The sequence below is a fragment of the Engystomops pustulosus genome, chromosome 8, assembly GCF_040894005.1.
Source record: "Engystomops pustulosus chromosome 8, aEngPut4.maternal, whole genome shotgun sequence".
In the NCBI taxonomy this organism is placed as follows: Eukaryota; Metazoa; Chordata; class Amphibia; order Anura; family Leptodactylidae; genus Engystomops; species Engystomops pustulosus.
In genome coordinates, this window is record NC_092418.1 from 31,060,513 (window position 1) to 31,080,202 (window position 19,690).

General features: G+C 48.8%; 1 long non-coding RNA gene across 2 annotated transcripts in view; it reads left to right on the top strand.

Moving 5' to 3' along the window:
• Positions 1–19,690, top strand: part of LOC140075058 (uncharacterized) — a 183,296-nt gene that overhangs the window by 26,606 nt on the left and 137,000 nt on the right. The gene's annotated exons all lie outside the window — the stretch shown is intronic.

Sequence of the window (19,690 nt, forward strand, 5' to 3'; positions counted from 1 at the left end):
TGCAGGGGGACTTGCTACCGTTGTGTTTAGCTCTTAGTGACACACATATCCACCTCAAACACCAAAGTGGGAAAATTTATTAGGGGTTTGATTTCAATTAGGCACAGTCTGCCAGTTTCTTTTTATTTTATGTTTATTTTTTCATAACTCAGCGTCATCTCATCAGTGTGCTTTCATACTTGGCTAGAAAATAGCCAAAGGAGAATCCAAACGGCTTACTTACGCCTACAATAGCGTTATATATATTTTATTTCTGGTTGATCTGCTGGTGGCTGTCCTTGCTGCAGTGCATATACTAGCCAATTGTGAGGAATTTGGAGTGAGACTTGCGACCGCTGTGTTTAGCGCTTAGTGACGCACATATCCATCGCAAAGACCAAAGTGGGATAATTTATTAGGGGTTGGATTTCAATTAGGCACAGTCTGGCAGTTCCTTTTTATTTTACGTTTATTTTTTCATAACTCAGCGTCATCTCATCAGTGTGCTTTCATACTTGGCTAGAAAATAGCCAAAGGAGAATCCAAACGGCTTACTTACGCCTACAATAGCGTTATATATATTTTATTTCTGGTTGATCTGCTGGTGGCTGTCCTTGCTGCAGTGCATATACTATCCAAATGTGAGGAATTTGGAGTGAGACTTGCGACCGCTGTGTTTAGCGCTTAGTGACGCACATATCCATCGCAAAGACCGAAGTGGGAAAATTTATTAGGGGTTGGATTTCAATTAGGCACAGTCTGCCATTTCCTTTTTATTTTACGTTTATTTTTTCATAACTCAGCGTCATCTCATCAGTGTGCTTTCATACTTGGCTAGAAAATAGCCAAAGGAGAATCCAAACGGCTTACTTACACCTACAATAGCGTTACATATATTTTATTTCTGGTTGATCTGCTGGTGGCTGTCCTTGCTGCAGTGCATATACTAGCCAATTGTGAGGAATTTGGAGTGAGACTTGCGACCGCTGTGTTTAGCGCTTAGTGACGCACATATCCATCGCAAAGACCGAAGTGGGATAATTTATTAGGGGTTGGATTTCAATTAGGCACAGTCTGGCAGTTCCTTTTTATTTTACGTTTATTTTTTCATAACTCAGCGTCATCTCATCAGTGTGCTTTCATACTTGGCTAGAAAATAGCCAAAGGAGAATCCAAACGGCTTACTTACGCCTACAATAGCGTTATATATATTTTATTTCTTGTTGATCTGCTGGTGGCTGTCCTTGCTGCAGTGCATATACTAGCCAATTGTGAGGAATTTGGAGTGAGACTTGCGACCGCTGTGTTTAGCGCTTAGTGACGCACATATCCATCGCAAAGACCGAAGTGGGATAATTTATTAGGGGTTGGATTTCAATTAGGCACAGTCTGCCATTTCCTTTTTATTTTACGTTTATTTTTTCATAACTCAGCGTCATCTCATCTGGCATAGCAGTGTGCTTTCATACTTGGCTAGAAAATAGCCATAGCAATAGGATAGCATTGTTTGGTTTTAAAAACTAAAAAACACAAAAAAAAACTAAAAAACACAAAAAAAAGTTAAAAACAAAATTAAAGTTATATAACTTTCATTTTCAAAATGTTTAACCCGAGGGCTAGGGGTAGAGGACGAGGACGAGGGCGGGGACGTGGGCGTCCATCTACTGCAGGGGTCAGAGGCCGTGGTCCTGGGTGGGGTGAGACACCACCTGCTGATGAGGGAGCAGGGGAACGCCGCAGAGCTACACTCCCTAGGTTCATGTCTGAAGTTACTGGGACTCGTGGTAGACCACTGTTGAGGCCAGAACAGTGCGAACAGGTGATGTCGTGGATTGCCGACAATGCTTCGAGCAATTTGTCCACCAGTCAGTCTTCCACGCAGTCCACCCATGTCACCGAAATCGGCACTCCTCCAGCTCCTGCACCTCAGCCTCCTCCCCCCCCAGTCTGCCCCCTCCCAGGAAAATTTGGCATTTGAACCGGCATACTCTGAGGAACTGTTTTCTGGACCCTTCCCACAGTCACAGACCACTTGTCTGGTTGCTGCTGAGCAATTTTCCGATGCCCAGGTTTTCCACCAGTCGCAGTCTGTGGGTGATGATGACCTTCTTGACGTAGTGGAAGAAGTGTGTAAAGAGGTGTCCGATGATGAGGAGACACGGTTGTCAGACAGTGGTGAAGTTGTTGTCAGGGCAGGAAGTCCGAGGGGGGAGCAGACTGAGGGATCGGAGGATGATGAGGTGACAGACCCAAGCTGGGTTGAGAGGCCGGGTGAACACAGTGCTTCTGAGACGGAGGAGAGTCCTATAGCAGAACAGGTTGGAAGAGGCAGTGGTGGGGCCAGACGGAGAGGCAGGGCCAGAGCAGGTGCATCAGCGCCAAATGTGTCACGTAGTGAAGCTCCCGTGGCGAGGGCTCCCGCGGCGAGGGCTAGATTTTCAGAAGTCTGGAGGTTCTTTAAGGAAACACCGGATGACCGACGGACTGTGGTGTGCAACCTTTGCCAAACCAGGATCAGCAGGGGTTCCACCACTACTAGCTTAACTACCACCAGTATGCGCAGGCATATGAATGCTAAACACCCGAATCAGTGGCACCAAGCCCGTTCACCTCCGGCCGTGCACACCACTGCTCCTTCCCCTGTGTCAGCTGATAGTCAGCCCCCTGCCCAGGACCCTGGCACAAAAACCCCATCGTCGCCTCCACGATCCTCCACAGCATCCACCAGCGTTCAGCTCTCCATACCCCAGACGCTGGAGCGGAAAAGAAAATATAGTGCAACCCACCCGCACGCCCAAGCCCTTAATGTCCACATCTCCAGATTGCTTAGCCTGGAGATGCTGCCCTATAGGCTAGTAGAGACCGAGGCCTTTCGCAACCTCATGGCGGCGGCCGCCCCTCGGTATTCGGTCCCCAGCCGCCACTACTTTTCCCGATGTGCCGTCCCAGCCCTGCACCAGCACGTGTCAGACAACATCATCCGTGCCCTGACCAACGCCGTTTCTGACAAGGTCCACCTGACCACGGACACGTGGACGAGTGCTGCCGGGCAGGGCCACTATATATCGCTGACGGCACATTGGGTTAACTTGGTGGAGGCTGGGACCGGGTCTGACCCTGGGGCTGGTCATATACTGCCGACGCCGGGGATTGCGGGGCCTACCTCGGTCCAGGTCTCAAAGGCCTACTATGCCTCCTCCTCCTCCCACCCCTCCTCCACCTCCTCCTCCGAACTACCATCCGTGGGCATGGCGCCATCAGTCGCTAGCTCTAGGCACAGCAGCAGTGCCGTCGCTAAGCGACAGCAGGCGGTGCTCAAACTGCTGAGCCTAGGCGATAAAAGGCACACCGCCCAAGAACTATTACAGGGCATCACGGCGCAGACTGATCTGTGGCTGGCACCGCTGAACCTGAAGCCAGGCATGGTTGTGTGTGACAACGGCCGTAACCTGGTGGCGGCTCTGCAACTCGGCAGACTGACACATGTGCCATGCCTGGCCCATGTGTTAAATCTGATAGTTCAGCGTTTCCTCAAGACATACCCCAATCTGTCAGATTTGCTCACGAAGGTGCGCCGCATCTGTGCGCATTTCAGGAAGTCCAGCACAGATGCTGCCACTCTCAGGGCATCGCAGCGCCGCCTCCAACTGCCCGCTCACCGACTGCCCACGAGGTGGAATTCAACATTAACCATGTTATCCAGAGTTTACCAGCAGCGCAGAGCGATTGTAGACTGCCAGATGTCAACTTCCACCAGAACTGGTAGTCAGGTCAGTCAGCTTCCTCAAGTCTACAATGAGGAGTGGACGTGGATGTCTGATATCTGTCAGGTGCTGAGTAACTTTGAGGAGTCAACACAGATGGTCAGTGGCGATGCCGCCATCATCAGCCTCACCATCCCGCTGCTTGGCCTGTTGAAAAACTCTCTGATCAGCATGAAGTCGGAAGCTTTGCGCTCGTCACAAGAGACGGGGGAAGAAGATTCCCTTGTTGATAGCCAAAGCACCCTCAGGTCTGTTTCTCAGCGCATATCGGAGGAGGTGGAGGAGGATGAGGAGGAAGAGGAGGAGAATGTTGGCGAGACACAAGAGGGGAGCATTGCTCAGACCTTCACTGTTCAGCGTGTATGGGCAGAAGAAGAGGAGTTGGAGGAGTTGGAGGAGGAGGAAATGGGCAGTCAGGCCAGTGAGGGGAGTGAATTCTTGCGCGTTGGGACTCTGGCGCATATGGCAGATTTCATGCTAGGCTGCCTATCCCGTGACCCTTGCGTTCAAAGAATTTATTCCAGCACCGATTACTGGGTATTCACTCTCCTGGACCCACGGTACAAGCAAAATCTTTCCACTCTCATCCCTGGAGAGGAAAGGAGTGTGAGAATGCATGAATACCAGCAGGCCCTGGTGCACAAGCTGAAACAGTATTTCCCTTCTGACAGCGCTAGCGGCAGAGTGCGTAGTTCTGCGGGACAAGTAGCGAGGGAGAGTAGGCGAGCAGGCAGCTTGTCCAGCACTGGCAAGGGTACGCTTTACAAGGCTTTTGCCAGCTTTATGTCACCCCAGCAAGACACTGTCACCTGTCCCCAGTCTCGGCAGAGTAGGGCTGATCTTTACAGAAAGATGGTGAGGGAGTACGTAGCTGACCATACCATCGTCCTAAATTATCACAGAGCTCCCTACAACTACTGGGTTTCAAAGCTGGACATGTGGCACGAACTGGCGCTGTACGCCTTGGAGGTTCTTGCCTGCCCTGCCGCTAACGTCTTGTCCGAGCGGGTTTTCAGTGCAGCTGGTGGCATCATCACCGATAAGCGTACACGCCTGTCGACTGACAGCGCTGACAGGCTGACGCTTATTAAGATGAATAAAGCCTGGATTTCTCATAATTTCCAATCTCCACCAGGTGAAGGAAGCTCAACCTGAATAATTTATGCACTCCTCCTCCTCCTCATTTTCCTCCTTCTCCTCCTCTTTGTACACTAAATCAGAGGAAACTGGCTATTTTTTGACAGGGCCCACTGGCTCTAGCTATAGTACTTTATGCATTTAATTTTTCTGGAGGGCCACCTACCCGGTCCTCTGTTTTAAACAATTTTTGGGAGTGCCACATACAGGCACTCAATCTATTCCATTTTTCTGGAGGGCCACCTACCTGCTCCTCTGGTTTGAAAACTTTTTTGGACTGCCACATACAGGCACTCAATCTATTTCATTTTTCTGGAGGGCGACCTACCTGCTCCTCTGGTTTGAAAACTTTTTTGGACTGCCACATACAGGCACTCAATCTATTCCATTTTTCTGGAGGGCCACCTCCCTGCTCCTCTGGTTTGAAAACTTTTTTGGACTGCCACATACAGGCACTCAATCTATTTCATTTTTCTGGAGGGCCACCTACCTGCTCCTCTGGTTTGAAAACTTTTTTGGACTGCCACATACAGGCACTCAATCTATTCCATTTTTCTGGAGGGCCACCTACCTGCTCCTCTGGTTTGAAAACTTTTTTGGACTGCCACATACAGGCACTCAATCTATTTCATTTTTCTGGAGGGCCACCTACCTGCTCCTGTGGTTTGAAAACTTTTTTGGACTGCCACATACAGGCACTCAATCTATTCAATTTTTCTGGAGGGCCACCTACCTGCTCCTCTGGTTTGAAAACTTTTTTGGACTGCCACATACAGGCACTATCCAAATTAAATTGTCTCAATAGCAGCCTCCACACGTTGTCTCCATTGCTACCTCCAAAAGTCGTCCATATAGCTGCCTCCATACATCGTCCCCTTATCAAACGAGGTGTGTCAGGCAGAAATTTGGGTTGTTTTCATGGATTCCACATCAAAGTTGTTAACTTTGTCGCCACCCTGCTGTGTTATCCACAAAATATACTGGCAAACTTTTATGATAAACCGATATTATTTCAGTGCTTCTTGCGCATCTGTTTACATTCCCCTCACCCGCCATATCCCAAACTTATAAGAACGCTACTACACTTAACTTGGTGGAGGCTGGGACCGAGTCTGACCCTGGGGCTGGTCATATACTGCCGACGCCGAGGATTGCGGGGCCTACCTCGGTCCAGGTCTCAAAGGCCTACTATACCTCCTCCTCCTCCCACCCCTCCTCCACCTCCTCCGAATTACCATCCGTGGGCATGGCGCCATCAGTCGGTAGCTCTAGGCACAGCAGCAGTGCCGTCGCTAAGCGACAGCAGGCGGTGCTCAAACTGCTGAGCCTAGGCGATAAAAGGTACACCGCCCAAGAGCTATTACAGGGCATTCCACATCAAAGTACCACACCCTGCTGTGTAATCCCCATAATATACTGGCAAACTTTTATCATTTACCGATATTATTTCAGCGCTTCTTGCGCATCTGTTTACATTCCCCTCACCCGCCATATCCCAAACTTATAAGAACGCTACTACACTTGATCTTATACAAAAGGTTCTTAGAAGTGCTGTTTGGGGAGTAGCCTAGAGACAGGGGCTTGGATTGGCGAAAGCTCGCCTGGCAGCGGAGCGCCAGCTCCATCCCAAGATCCAACTAACATAGTTTTAACTGCAGCACCTTTAATCTACTACTAGTTCACTGCCTCCATACATGGTCCCCTTATCAAACGAGCTGTGTCAGGCAGAATTTTCAGGTGTTTCACCACATACATAGTGGAACTCGGCGCGTCTGTCGCCGCCATGCTGGAGACCTGCAGTTGCAATCATAGAAGCGCAATATGGATGCCCCATACTGTCGCTCTTAATCATGGAAGTCCTCTCCATGGCTGCCTCCAAATGTCGTCCCCTTATCAAACGAGCTGTGTCAGGCTCATTTTTCGGGTGTTTCACCAGATACGTTATGTAACTTGATCACTATGTCGCCACCATGCTGTGTTATCGACTAAATATACCGTCAACCTTTTGTTCACAGAGGAAATAATTTCAGCGCTTCTTGCTCACCTCCTTTGGTTCCTCTCTGCCACCCATTGGTTTGAAGCCTGAGTCCATTTAGGGTATGTCGCCATGACACTCTCTAGCCTGCCACTGCTGCCGCTGCCTCTGCATGCCGTCCCCTATAGTGTCAGGGTCAATTATTGGATGTTTTAGATGCTATCTAGCTTCATTCTGTCACTCTGTCATGGCCATGCTGTTGCCCATAATTTTGGCATAATGGTGCGATTAAGCAGCCTCAGAGGCATCCATGCATGCTGCCCCTGCTGTTTCCTGTCCATTTCCGTGGTGTTTCCATCCTTTTCTGAGGTTCCCAGGTGTTTGGCCAAGCTTCCCTGTGCAGAGCCTTGGTCCCCTTGAAAAATGCTCGAGTCTCCCATTGACTTCAATGGGGCTCGTTATTCGAGACGAGCACTCGAGCATCGGGAAAAGTTCGTCTCGAATAACGAATACCCGAGCATTTTAGTGCTCGCTCATCTCTATTCTTGACCATTTGTTTTTTTTTTTTGCTTCTTATAGATGGAAAGGCCTTGGTTCGGATGGATTTTCACAGATGTGCAAAGAGATGATAATGAAAGTAATCACTCTTTTAACATTTTCCCTTTTTTTAGGCTTTTTGTTTTTTTTGTTTGTTTTTTTTACAAAAATATTGCCCCACCCCCTTGGTAACTTCCACTTCAGCACATCCTCTTCAGCAATTAAGAACAACCGTGTTAATTTTTGCAGAGATAAAGACTCTGTTGTGCTACTCCATAACATAAAATTGAAATCTTTAGGTTTTTTTCCTTTAGAAAAGCATAGGCAAAATTTTTTTTTTCTTATCCTTTATTGTGAAGTAAAAAATGGAGTCCCTAATTGCTTTCCTCTACTGTATTGCTGCACACGTTGCTTCTTTGTTGCATAGGCCTGCCTCCGCAGGGAATGCTCAGTGTGGTCCCAGGTTTTGTAGTCAGGGTTGTATGATGAGGCCAGTGGATGATTATGTATTTTGGTGACTTTAGATATGTGTCCATTTAATTTCAGCGTGCCATCTAACGTACCACCACTAAGTGTGCCACCCAGTGTACCACCACCAAGGGTTCCACCCAGTGACCCACCAAGTGTGCCACCCATCGTGCCAACAAGGGTGCCTCCTAATGACCCACCAAGTGTACCTCCAATTGAGCCTCCGAGAGTGTCACCTAAAGTGCCACTCATTGTGCCACTAAGAGTACCACCTTCAGGGCTGTAGGATCTTTCTTGTTCCACACGGACCGGATGTAAAGGCAGGCTTCCCTTTGCTGCAAGTTCTGCAAGGTGTCTTCGCTTTGAATAGAAGTCATCATTTCCCTTTTCCGCTGTATGTGAGATTAGTTTATCGGAACATTTTAAACATTAAAATGATATAAAATATAAGACAGCATATATTAAAAGCTGCACTGCCACATCAATTCTATGTTTGAAGATTAGATGAAAGATTCAATCTTCCAAAAAGCAAGATAATGGGGGTCATTTACTAAGGGCCCGATTCGCGTTTTCCCGACGTGTTACCCGAACATTTCCGATTTGCGCCGCTTGTACATGAATTGCCCCGGGTTTTTGGCGCACGCGATCGGATTGTGGCGCATCGGGGCCGGCATGCGCGCGACAGAAATCGGGGGGGCGTGGCCGAACGAAAACCCGACGTATTCGGAAAAACCGCCGCATTTAAAAACCGAAAATGTGTCGCTTGGGGAGCGCTCACCTTCACCTTCTATGGGATGGTGCATTCCGGGGCATTAAGATTATTTTCGGCGCTGCAGCGCCACCTCGTGGACGGCGGAGGAACTACCATCTTAAATCCCAGCCGGACCCGAATCCTGTGCAGAGAACGCGCCGCTGGATCGCGAATGGGCCGGGTAAGTAAATGTGCCCCAATGTGTATTCATTTCTTAATTTAAAGATAGGAAATCCAAGGAAATCAATGCTTGAAAAAGGTGGGCACACCGAAACGTCGCACCCTTGAAATAAAGATCACCCAGCTTTGATTCACTATGAGAGTGCTGCTGCTTCTCTTCAACTACATTTCTTAATTTAGCAATTAATTTAACCTTCTGTAAATTCAACCTAAACTGTAATCAAGAAAAAGAGAAAAAAGAACACGTTTATCCCATGATTCTATGCAGGGCACAAACTGAGGAGTTAAAGGGGTTTTCCAGGTTACTTACACTGAGTATCTATCTGTAAGATACAGTGGATACTGTAAAGACTTACCGGTAACACCCGCAATCGCTGCCAGCACCGATAGCGGGTGTTATTACAGCGATCGCTGCCGGCAAAGTTGCCGGCAGCCTCAAAAAGATGGCGGCTCATGGGTCTCCATGGTAGCCTAGGGTCTTTCGTTTTAACCCCTTCATTACAATGTGCTGATAGCACATTGTAATGAATGAGGAGGAAAATCCCCATATACTGCCATACTGTAGTATGGCAGTATATGATAGGATCGATCAGACAACCTAGGGTTAAAGTACTCTAGGGAGTCTGAAAAATAGTAAAAAGAAAAATAAAAAAAAGTTTTAAAAAAAATTATAATAAAAAAACCTAAAAATTCAAATCATCCTCCTTTCCCTAAAATTGACATAAATATAAATAAACAGTAAAAATCATAAACACATTAGGTATCGCCGCGTCCGAAAATGCCTGATCTATCAAAATATCATAACGGATTTTCAGTGCATTTAAACCCGTAACGGAAAATAGCTCCCAAAGCACTTTTTTGCCATTTTGAAAAATATAAAAAAAAATTATAAAAAGTGATCAAAAGGTAGCACAGTCCTAAAAATGATATCATTGAAAATATTATCAAATGTCTCAAAAAATGACACCACCCACAGCTCCGTACACCAAAGTACAAAAAAGTTATTAGCGCCAGAAGTTGGTAAAATAAAAAAATCATTTGTACAGGAGGTTTTAAATTTTGTAAATGTATGAAAACATTATAAAACCTATACAAATTTGGTATCCATGTGATTGTACTGACCCAAAAAATAAAGTAGACATTTCATTTGGGGTGCACAGTGAAAGGCGTAATATCCAAGCCCACAAGAAAATGGCGCAAATGCGTCTTTTCACCATTTTCACTGCATTTGGAATTTTTTCGCGCTTCTCAGTACATGGCATGGAATATTCAATACCATCACTATGAAGTGCAATTTGTTGCGCAGAAAACAAACCATCACACAGCTCTTTACGTTTAAAAATAAAAAAGTTATAGATTTTTGAAGGTAGGGAGTGAAAAATGGAAATGAAAAACCAGGAAATATATATATCGCTTTGTTGCTGTGAAAAATAAACGTGATGACTTCTAATCTTGACCAATAATACCCAGCTAAGAGTAAACGTAAGCAAGGATGTACACATGCCTTGTCTGGCCCCTACCATAAGATCCATTCTATGTGTTAGTCCTGGCATTGGAGGCAAAGAAGAACAATTGATGTGCAAGAGTGTCAGGTAAAGGAACCCATCAATCTGATATTTACCTACTAAGTCCTCCTTACCTTTCAGCAGGTACACCTCCACACTGAGGCTAGTTGAGCCTTTGGTCTAAGGGTGGCAGTGTGCAGTGAATTAGAGCTAAGTCCTGCTAATTCAGGTCACATAACTAGTTAAAAGTCCCAACAAGTAATACTAAAATGGTCCAAGTTTTATGTTCCATCCCATTGAACTGTTTTGGTGTGCATCTTTGTATTGTATGTGTAAAACCTAGAGATGAGCGAACATGCTCGTCCGAGCTTGATGCTCGGTCGAGCATTAGCGTACTCGAAACTGCTCGTTGCTCGGACGAATACTTCGCCCGCTCGAGAAAATGGCAGCTCCCGCCGTTTTGCTTTTTGGCGGCCAGAAACAGAGCCAATCACAAGCCAGGAGACTCTGCACTCCACCCAGCATGACGTGGTACCCTTACACGTCGATAGCAGTGGTTGGCTGGCCAGATCAGGTGACCCTGGGATAGACTAGCCGCTGCCCGCGCTGCTCGGATCATTCTGTGTCTGGATGCCGCTAGGGAGAGAGCTGCTGCTGGTCAGGGAAAGCGTTAGGGTGTTCTATTAGAATAGTGTTAGGCAGGAGTGATTCTACAAGAACCCAACAGCCCTTCTTAGGGCTACAATAACGTTATACTTTTTTTTTTTTGTTTGCTTGTGGCTGGGCTTGCTGGCACTAGTAGTGCAGCTAGTACCATATTGTGAGGAATTTGCAGGGGGACTTGCTACCGTTGTGTTTAGCTCTTAGTGACACACATATCCACCTCAAACACCAAAGTGGGAAAATTTATTAGGGGTTTGATTTCAATTAGGCACAGTCTGCCATTTCCTTTTTTATTTTACGTTTATTTTGTTTAATAACTCAGTGTCATCTCATCTTGCATAGTAGTGTGCTTTCATACTTGGCTAGAAAATAGCCATAGGAGAATCCAAACGGCTTACTTACGCCTACAGTAGCGTTATATATATTTGATTTCTGGTTGATCTGCTGGTGGCTGTACTTGCTGCAGTGCATCTACTAGCAAATTGTGAGCAATTTGTAGTGAGACTTGCGACCGCTGTGTTTTGCGCTTAGTGACGCACATATCCATTGCAAAGACCGAAGTGAGAAAATTTATTAGGGGTTGGATTTCAATTAGGCACAGTCTGCCATTTCCTTTTTTATTTTACGTTTATTTTGTTTAATAACTCAGCGTCATCTCATCTGGCATAGTAGTGTGCTTTCATACTTGGCTAGAAAATAGCCATAGCAATAGGATAGCATCGTTTGGTTTTAAAAACTAAAAAACACAAAAAAAAAACAAAAAAACACAAAAAAAAGTAAAAAAAAAATTAAAGTTATAACTCTCATTTTAAAAATGTTTAACCCGAGGGCTAGGGGTAGAGGACGAGGGCGGGGACGTGGGCGTCCAACTACTGCAGGGGTCAGAGGCCGTGGTCCTGGCCGGGGTGAGACACCACCTGCTTATGAGGGAGCAGGGGAACGCCGCAGAGCTACACTCCCTAGGTTCATGTCTGAAGTTACTGGGACTCGTGGTAGAGCACTGTTGAGGCCAGAACAGTGCGAACAGGTGATGTCGTGGATTGCCGACAATGCTTCGAGCAATTTGTCCACCAGTCAGTCTTCCACGCAGTCCACCCATGTCACCGAAATCGGCACTCCTCCAGCTCCTGCACCTCAGCCTCCTCCCCCCCAGTCTGCCCCCTCCCAGGAAAATTTGCCATTTGAACCGGCATACTCTGAGGAACTGTTTTCTGGACCCTTCCCACACTCACAAACCACTTGTCCGGTTGCTGCTGAGCAATTTTCCGATGCCCAGGTTTTCCACCAGTCGCAGTCTGTGGGTGATGATGACCTTCTTGACGTAGTGGAAGAAGTGTCTAAAGAGGTGTCCGACGATGAGGAGACACGGTTGTCAGACAGTGGGGAAGTTGTTGTCAGGGCAGGAAGTCCGAGGGGGGAGCAGACTGAGGGATCGGAGGATGATGAGGTGACAGACCCAAGCTGGGTTGATAGGCCGGGTGAACACAGTGCTTCTGAGACAGAGGAGAGTCCTCGACCAGAACAGGTTGGAAGAGGCAGTGGTGGGGCCAGACGGAGAGGCAGGGCCAGAGCTGGTGCATCAGCGCCAAATGTGTCAACTAGTGAAGCTCCCGTGGCGAGGGCTCCTGCGGCGAGGGCTAGATTTTCCGAAGTCTGGAGGTTCTTTAAGGAAACACCGGATGACCGACGGACTGTGGTGTGCAACATTTGCCAAACCAGGATCAGCAGGGGTTCCACCACTACTAGCTTAACTACCACCAGTATGCGCAGGCATATGAATGCTAAACACCCCACTCAGTGGCAACAAGCCCGTTCACCTCCGGCCGTGCACACCACTGCTCCTTCCCCTGTGTCAGCTGATAGTCAGCCCCCTGCCCAGGACCCTGCCACAAAAACCCCATCGTCGCCTCCACGATCCTCCACAGCATCCACCAGCGTTCAGCTCTCCATACCCCAGACGCTGGAGTGGAAACGCAAATATAGTGCAACCCACCCGCACGCCCAAGCCCTTAATGTCCACATCTCCAGATTGCTTAGCCTGGAGATGCTGCCCTATAGGCTAGTAGAGACCGAGGCCTTTCGCAACCTCATGGCGGCGGCCGCCCCTCGGTATTCGGTCCCCAGCCGCCACTACTTTTCCCGATGTGCCGTCCCAGCCCTGCACCAGCACGTGTCAGACAACATCATCCGTGCCCTGACCAACGCCGTTTCTGACAAGGTCCACCTGACCACGGACACGTGGACGAGTGCTGCCGGGCAGGGCCACTATATGTCGCTGACGGCACATTGGGTTAACTTGGTGGAGGCTTGGACCGAGTCTGACCCTGCGGCTGGTCATATACTGCCGACGCCGAGGATTGCGGGGCCTACCTCGGTCCAGGTGTTTCAGGCCTACTATGCCTCCTCCTCCTCCAACCCCTCCTCCACCTCCTCCTCCTCCGAATTACCATCCGTGGGCATGGCGCCATCAGTCGGTAGCTCTAGGCACAGCAGCAGTGCCGTCGCTAAGCGACAGCAGGCGGTGCTCAAACTGCTGAGCCTAGGCGATAAAAGGCACACCGCCCAAGAGCTATTACAGGGCATCACGGCGCAGACTGATCTGTGGCTGGCACCGCTGAACCTGAAGCCAGGCATGGTTGTGTGTGACAACGGCCGTAACCTGGTGGCGGCTCTGCAACTCGGCAGACTGACACATGTGCCATGCCTGGCCCATGTGTTAAATCTGATAGTTCAGCGTTTCCTCAAGACATACCCCAATCTGTCTGATTTGCTCACGAAGGTGCGCCGCATCTGTGCGCATTTCAGGAAGTCCAGCACAGATGCTGCCACTCTCAGGGCAGCGCAGCGCCGCCTCCAACTGCCCGCTCACCGACTGTTGTGCGACGTGCCCACGAGGTGGAATTCAACACTGACCATGTTATCCAGAGTTTACCAGCAGCGCCGAGCGATTGTAGACTGCCAGATGTCAACTTCCACCAGAACTGGTAGTCAGGTCAGTCAGCTTCCTCAAGTCTACAATGAGGAGTGGACGTGGATGTCTGATATCTGTCAGGTGCTGAGTAACTTTGAGGAGTCAACACAGATGGTCAGTGGCGATGCCGCCATCATCAGCCTCACCATCCCGCTGCTTGGCCTGTTGAAAAACTCTCTGATCAGCATGAAGTCGGAAGCTTTGCGCTCGTCACAAGAGACGGGGGAAGAAGATTCCCTTGTTGATAGCCAAAGCACCCTTAGGTCTGTTTCTCAGCGCATATCGGAGGAGGTGGAGGTGGAGGAGGATGAGGAGGAAGAGGAGGAGAATGTTGGCGAGACACAAGAGGGGACCATTGTTGAGTCCTTCACTGTTCAGCGTGTATGGGCAGAAGAAGAGGAGTTGGAGGAGTTGGAGGAGGAGGAAATGGACAGTCAGGCCAGTGAGGGGAGTGAATTCTTACGCGTTGGTACTCTGGCGCATATTGCAGATTTCATGCTAGGCTGCCTATCCCGTGACCCTCGCGTTCAAAGAATTTATTCCAGCACCGATTACTGGGTGTTCACTCTCCTGGACCCACGGTACAAGCAAAATCTTTCCACTCTCATCCCTGGAGAGGAAAGGAGTGTGAGAATGCATGAATACCAGCAGGCCCTGGTTCACAAGCTGAAACAGTATTTCCCTTCTGACAGCGCTAGCGGCAGAGTGCGTAGTTCTGCGGGACAAGTAGCGAGGGAGAGTAGGCGAGCAGGCAGCTTGTCCAGCACTGGCAAGGGTACGCTTTACAAGGCTTTTGCCAGCTTTATGTCACCCCAGCAAGACACTGTCACCTGTCCCCAGTCTCGGCAGAGTAGGGCTGATCTTTACAGAAAGATGGTGAGGGAGTACGTAGCTGACCATACCATCGTCCTAAATGATCACACAGCTCCCTACAACTACTGGGTTTCAAAGCTGGACATGTGGCACGAACTGGCGCTGTACGCCTTGGAGGTTCTTGCCTGCCCTGCCGCTAGCGTCTTGTCCGAGCGGGTTTTCAGTGCAGCTGGTGGCATCATCACCGATAAGCGTAAACGCCTGTCGACTGACAGCGCTGACAGGCTGACGCTTATTAAGATGAATAAAGCCTGGATTTCTCATAATTTCCAATCTCCACCAGGTGAAGGAAGCTCAACCTGAATAATTTATCCACTCCTCCTCCTCCTCATTTTCCTCCTTCTCCTCCTCTTTGTACAGTAAAGCAGAGGAAACTGGCTATTTTTTGACAGGGCCCACTGGCTCTAGCTATAGTACTTTATGCATTTAATTTTTCTGGAGGGCCACCTACCCGGTCCTCTGTTTTAAACAATTTTTGGGAGTGCCACATACAGGCACTCAATCTATTCCATTTTTCTGGAGGGCCACCTACCTGCTCCTCTGGTTTGAAAACTTTTTTGGACTGCCACATACAGGCACTCAATCTATTCCATTTTACTGGAGGGCCACCTACCTGCTCCTCTGGTTTGAAAAGTTTTTTGGACTGCCACATACAGGCACTCAATCTATTCAATTTTTCTAGAGGGCCACCTACCCGCTCCTCTGGTTTGAAAACTTTTTTGGACTGCCACATACAGTCACTCAATCTATTTCATTTTTCTGGAGGGCCACCTACCTGCTCCTCTGGTTTGAAAACTTTTTTGGACTGCCACATACAGGCACTATCCAAATTAAATTGTCTCCATAGCAGCCTCCACACGTTGTCTCCATTGCTACCTCCAAAAGTCGTCCATATAGCTGCCTCCATACATCGTCCCCTTATCAAACGAGGTGTGTCAGGCAGAAATTTGGGTTGTTTTCATGGATTCCACATCAAAGTTGTTAACTTTGTCGCCACCCTGCTGTGTTATCCACAAAATATACTGGCAAACTTTTATCATTTACCAATATTATTTCAGCGCTTCTTGCGCATCTGTTTACATTCCCCTCACCCGCCATATCCTAAACTTATAAGAACGCTACTACACTTGATCTTATACAAAAGGTTCTTAGAAGTGCTGTTTGGGGAGTAGCCTAGAGACAGGGGCTAGGATTGGCGAAAGCTCGCCTGGCAGCGGAGCGCCAGCTCCATGCGCATCATGCGCTTCTTGCGCATCTGTTTACATTCCCCTCACCCCAAACTTATAAGAACGCTACTACACTTAACTTGGTGCAGGCTGGGACCGAGTCTGACCCTGGGGCTGGTCATATACTGCCGACGCAGAGAATTGCGGGGCCTACCTCGGTCCAGGTCTCAAAGGTTTAGTATACCTCCTCCTCCTCCCACCCCTCCTCCACCTCCTCCTCCTCCGAATTACCATCCGTGGGCATGGCGCCATCAGTCGGTAGCTCTAGGCACAGCAGCAGTGCCGTCGCTAAGCGACAGCAGGCGGTGCTCAAACTGCTGAGCCTAGGCGATAAAAGGCACACCGCCCAAGAGCTATTACAGGGCATCACGGCGCAGACTGATCTGTGGCTGGCACCGCTGAACCTGAAGCCAGGCATGGTTGTGTGTGACAACGGCCGTAACCTGGTGGCGGCTCTGCAACTCGGCAGACTGACACATGTGCCATGCCTGGCCCATGTGTTAAATCTGATAGTTCAGCGTTTCCTCAAGACATACCCCAATCTGTCTGATTTGCTCACGAAGGTGCGCCGCATCTGTGCGCATTTCAGGAAGTCCAGCACAGATGCTGCCACTCTCAGGGCAGCGCAGCGCCGCCTCCAACTGCCCGCTCACCGACTGTTGTGCGACGTGCCCACGAGGTGGAATTCAACACTGACCATGTTATCCAGAGTTTACCAGCAGCGCCGAGCGATTGTAGACTGCCAGATGTCAACTTCCACCAGAACTGGTAGTCAGGTCAGTCAGCTTCCTCAAGTCTACAATGAGGAGTGGACGTGGATGTCTGATATCTGTCAGGTGCTGAGTAACTTTGAGGAGTCAACACAGATGGTCAGTGGCGATGCCGCCATCATCAGCCTCACCCTCCCGCTGCTTGGCCTGTTGAAAAACTCTCTGATCAGTATGAAGTCGGAAGCTTTGCGCTCGTCACAAGAGACGGGGGAAGAAGATTCCCTTGTTGATAGCCAAAGCACCCTTAGGTCTGTTTCTCAGCGCATATCGGAGGAGGTGGAGGTGGAGGAGGATGAGGAGGAAGAGGAGGAGAATGTTGGCGAGACACAAGAGGGGACCATTGTTGAGTCCTTCACTGTTCAGCGTGTATGGGCAGAAGAAGAGGAGTTGGAGGAGTTGGAGGAGGAGGAAATGGACAGTCAGGCCAGTGAGGGGAGTGAATTCTTACGCGTTGGTACTCTGGCGCATATGGCAGATTTCATGCTAGGCTGCCTATCCCGTGACCCTCGCGTTCAAAGAATTTATTCCAGCACCGATTACTGGGTGTTCACTCTCCTGGACCCACGGTACAAGCAAAATCTTTCCACTCTCATCCCTGGAGAGGAAAGGAGTGTGAGAATGCATGAATACCAGCAGGCCCTGGTTCACAAGCTGAAACAGTATTTCCCTTCTGACAGCGCTAGCGGCAGAGTGCGTAGTTCTGCGGGACAAGTAGCGAGGGAGAGTAGGCGAGCAGGCAGCTTGTCCAGCACTGGCAAGGGTACGCTTTACAAGGCTTTTGCCAGCTTTATGTCACCCCAGCAAGACACTGTCACCTGTCCCCAGTCTCGGCAGAGTAGGGCTGATCTTTACAGAAAGATGGTGAGGGAGTACGTAGCTGACCATACCATCGTCCTAAATGATCACACAGCTCCCTACAACTACTGGGTTTCAAAGCTGGACATGTGGCACGAACTGGCGCTGTACGCCTTGGAGGTTCTTGCCTGCCCTGCCGCTAGCGTCTTGTCCGAGCGGGTTTTCAGTGCAGCTGGGGGCATCATCACCGATAAGCGTAAACGCCTGTCGACTGACAGCGCTGACAGGCTGACGCTTATTAAGATGAATAAAGCCTGGATTTCTCATAATTTCCAATCTCCACCAGGTGAAGGAAGCTCAACCTGAATAATTTATCCACTCCTCCTCCTCCTCATTTTCCTCCTTCTCCTCCTCTTTGTACAGTAAAGCAGAGGAAACTGGCTATTTTTTGACAGGGCCCACTGGCTCTAGCTATAGTACTTTATGCATTTAATTTTTCTGGAGGGCCACCTACCCGGTCCTCTGTTTTAAACAATTTTTGGGAGTGCCACATACAGGCACTCAATCTATTCCATTTTTCTGGAGGGCCACCTACCTGCTCCTCTGGTTTGAAAACTTTTTTGGACTGCCACATACAGGCACTCAATCTATTCCATTTTACTGGAGGGCCACCTACCTGCTCCTCTGGTTTGAAAAGTTTTTTGGACTGCCACATACAGGCACTCAATCTATTCAATTTTTCTGGAGGGCCACCTACCCGCTCCTCTGGTTTGAAAACTTTTTTGGACTGCCGTCTGCCACATACAGGCACTCAATCTATTCCATTTTACTGGAGGGCCACCTACCTGCTCCTCTGGTTTGAAAACTTTTTTGGACTGCCACATACAGGCACTCAATCTATTTCATTTTTCTGGAGGGCCACCTACCCGCTCCTCTGGTTTGAAAACTTTTTTGGACTGCCACATACAGTCACTCAATCTATTTCATTTTTCTGGAGGGCCACCTACCTGCTCCTCTGGTTTGAAAACTTTTTTGGACTGCCACATACAGGCACTATCCAAATTAAATTGTCTCCATAGCAGCCTCCACACGTTGTCTCCATTGCTACCTCCAAAAGTCGTCCATATAGCTGCCTCCATACATCGTCCCCTTATCAAACGAGGTGTGTCAGGCAGAAATTTGGGTTGTTTTCATGGATTCCACATCAAAGTTGTTAACTTTGTCGCCACCCTGCTGTGTTATCCACAAAATATACTGGCAAACTTTTATCATTTACCAATATTATTTCAGCGCTTCTTGCGCAACTGTTTACATTCCCCTCACCCGCCATATCCTAAACTTATAAGAACGCTACTACACTTGATCTTATACAAAAGGTTCTTAGAAGTGCTGTTTGGGGAGTAGCCTAGAGACAGGGGCTAGGATTGGCGAAAGCTCGCCTGGCAGCGGAGCGCCAGCTCCATGCGCATCATGCGCTTCTTGCGCATCTGTTTACATTCCCCTCACCCCAAACTTATAAGAACGCTACTACACTTAACTTGGTGCAGGCTGGGACCGAGTCTGACCCTGGGGCTGGTCATATACTGCCGACGCAGAGAATTGCGGGGCCTACCTCGGTCCAGGTCTCAAAGGTTTAGTATACCTCCTCCTCCTCCCACCCCTCCTCCACCTCCTCCTCCTCCGAATTACCATCCGTGGGCATGGCGCCATCAGTCGGTAGCTCTAGGCACAGCAGCAGTGCCGTCGCTAAGCGACAGCAGGCGGTGCTCAAACTGCTGAGCCTAGGCGATAAAAGGCACACCACCCAAGAGCTATTACAGGGCATTCCACATCAAACTTGTTAACTTTGTCGCCACCCTGCTGTGTAATCCACAAAATATACTTGCAAACTTTTATCATTTACCGATATTATTTCAGCGCTTCTTGCGCATCTGTTTACATTCCCCTCACCCGCCATATCCTAAACTTATAAGAACGCTACTACACTTGATCTTATACAAAAGGTTTTTAGAAGTGCTGTTTGGGGAGTAGCCTAGAGACAGGGGCTTGGATTGGCGAAAGCTCACCTGGCAGCGGAGCGCCAGCTCCATGCGCAT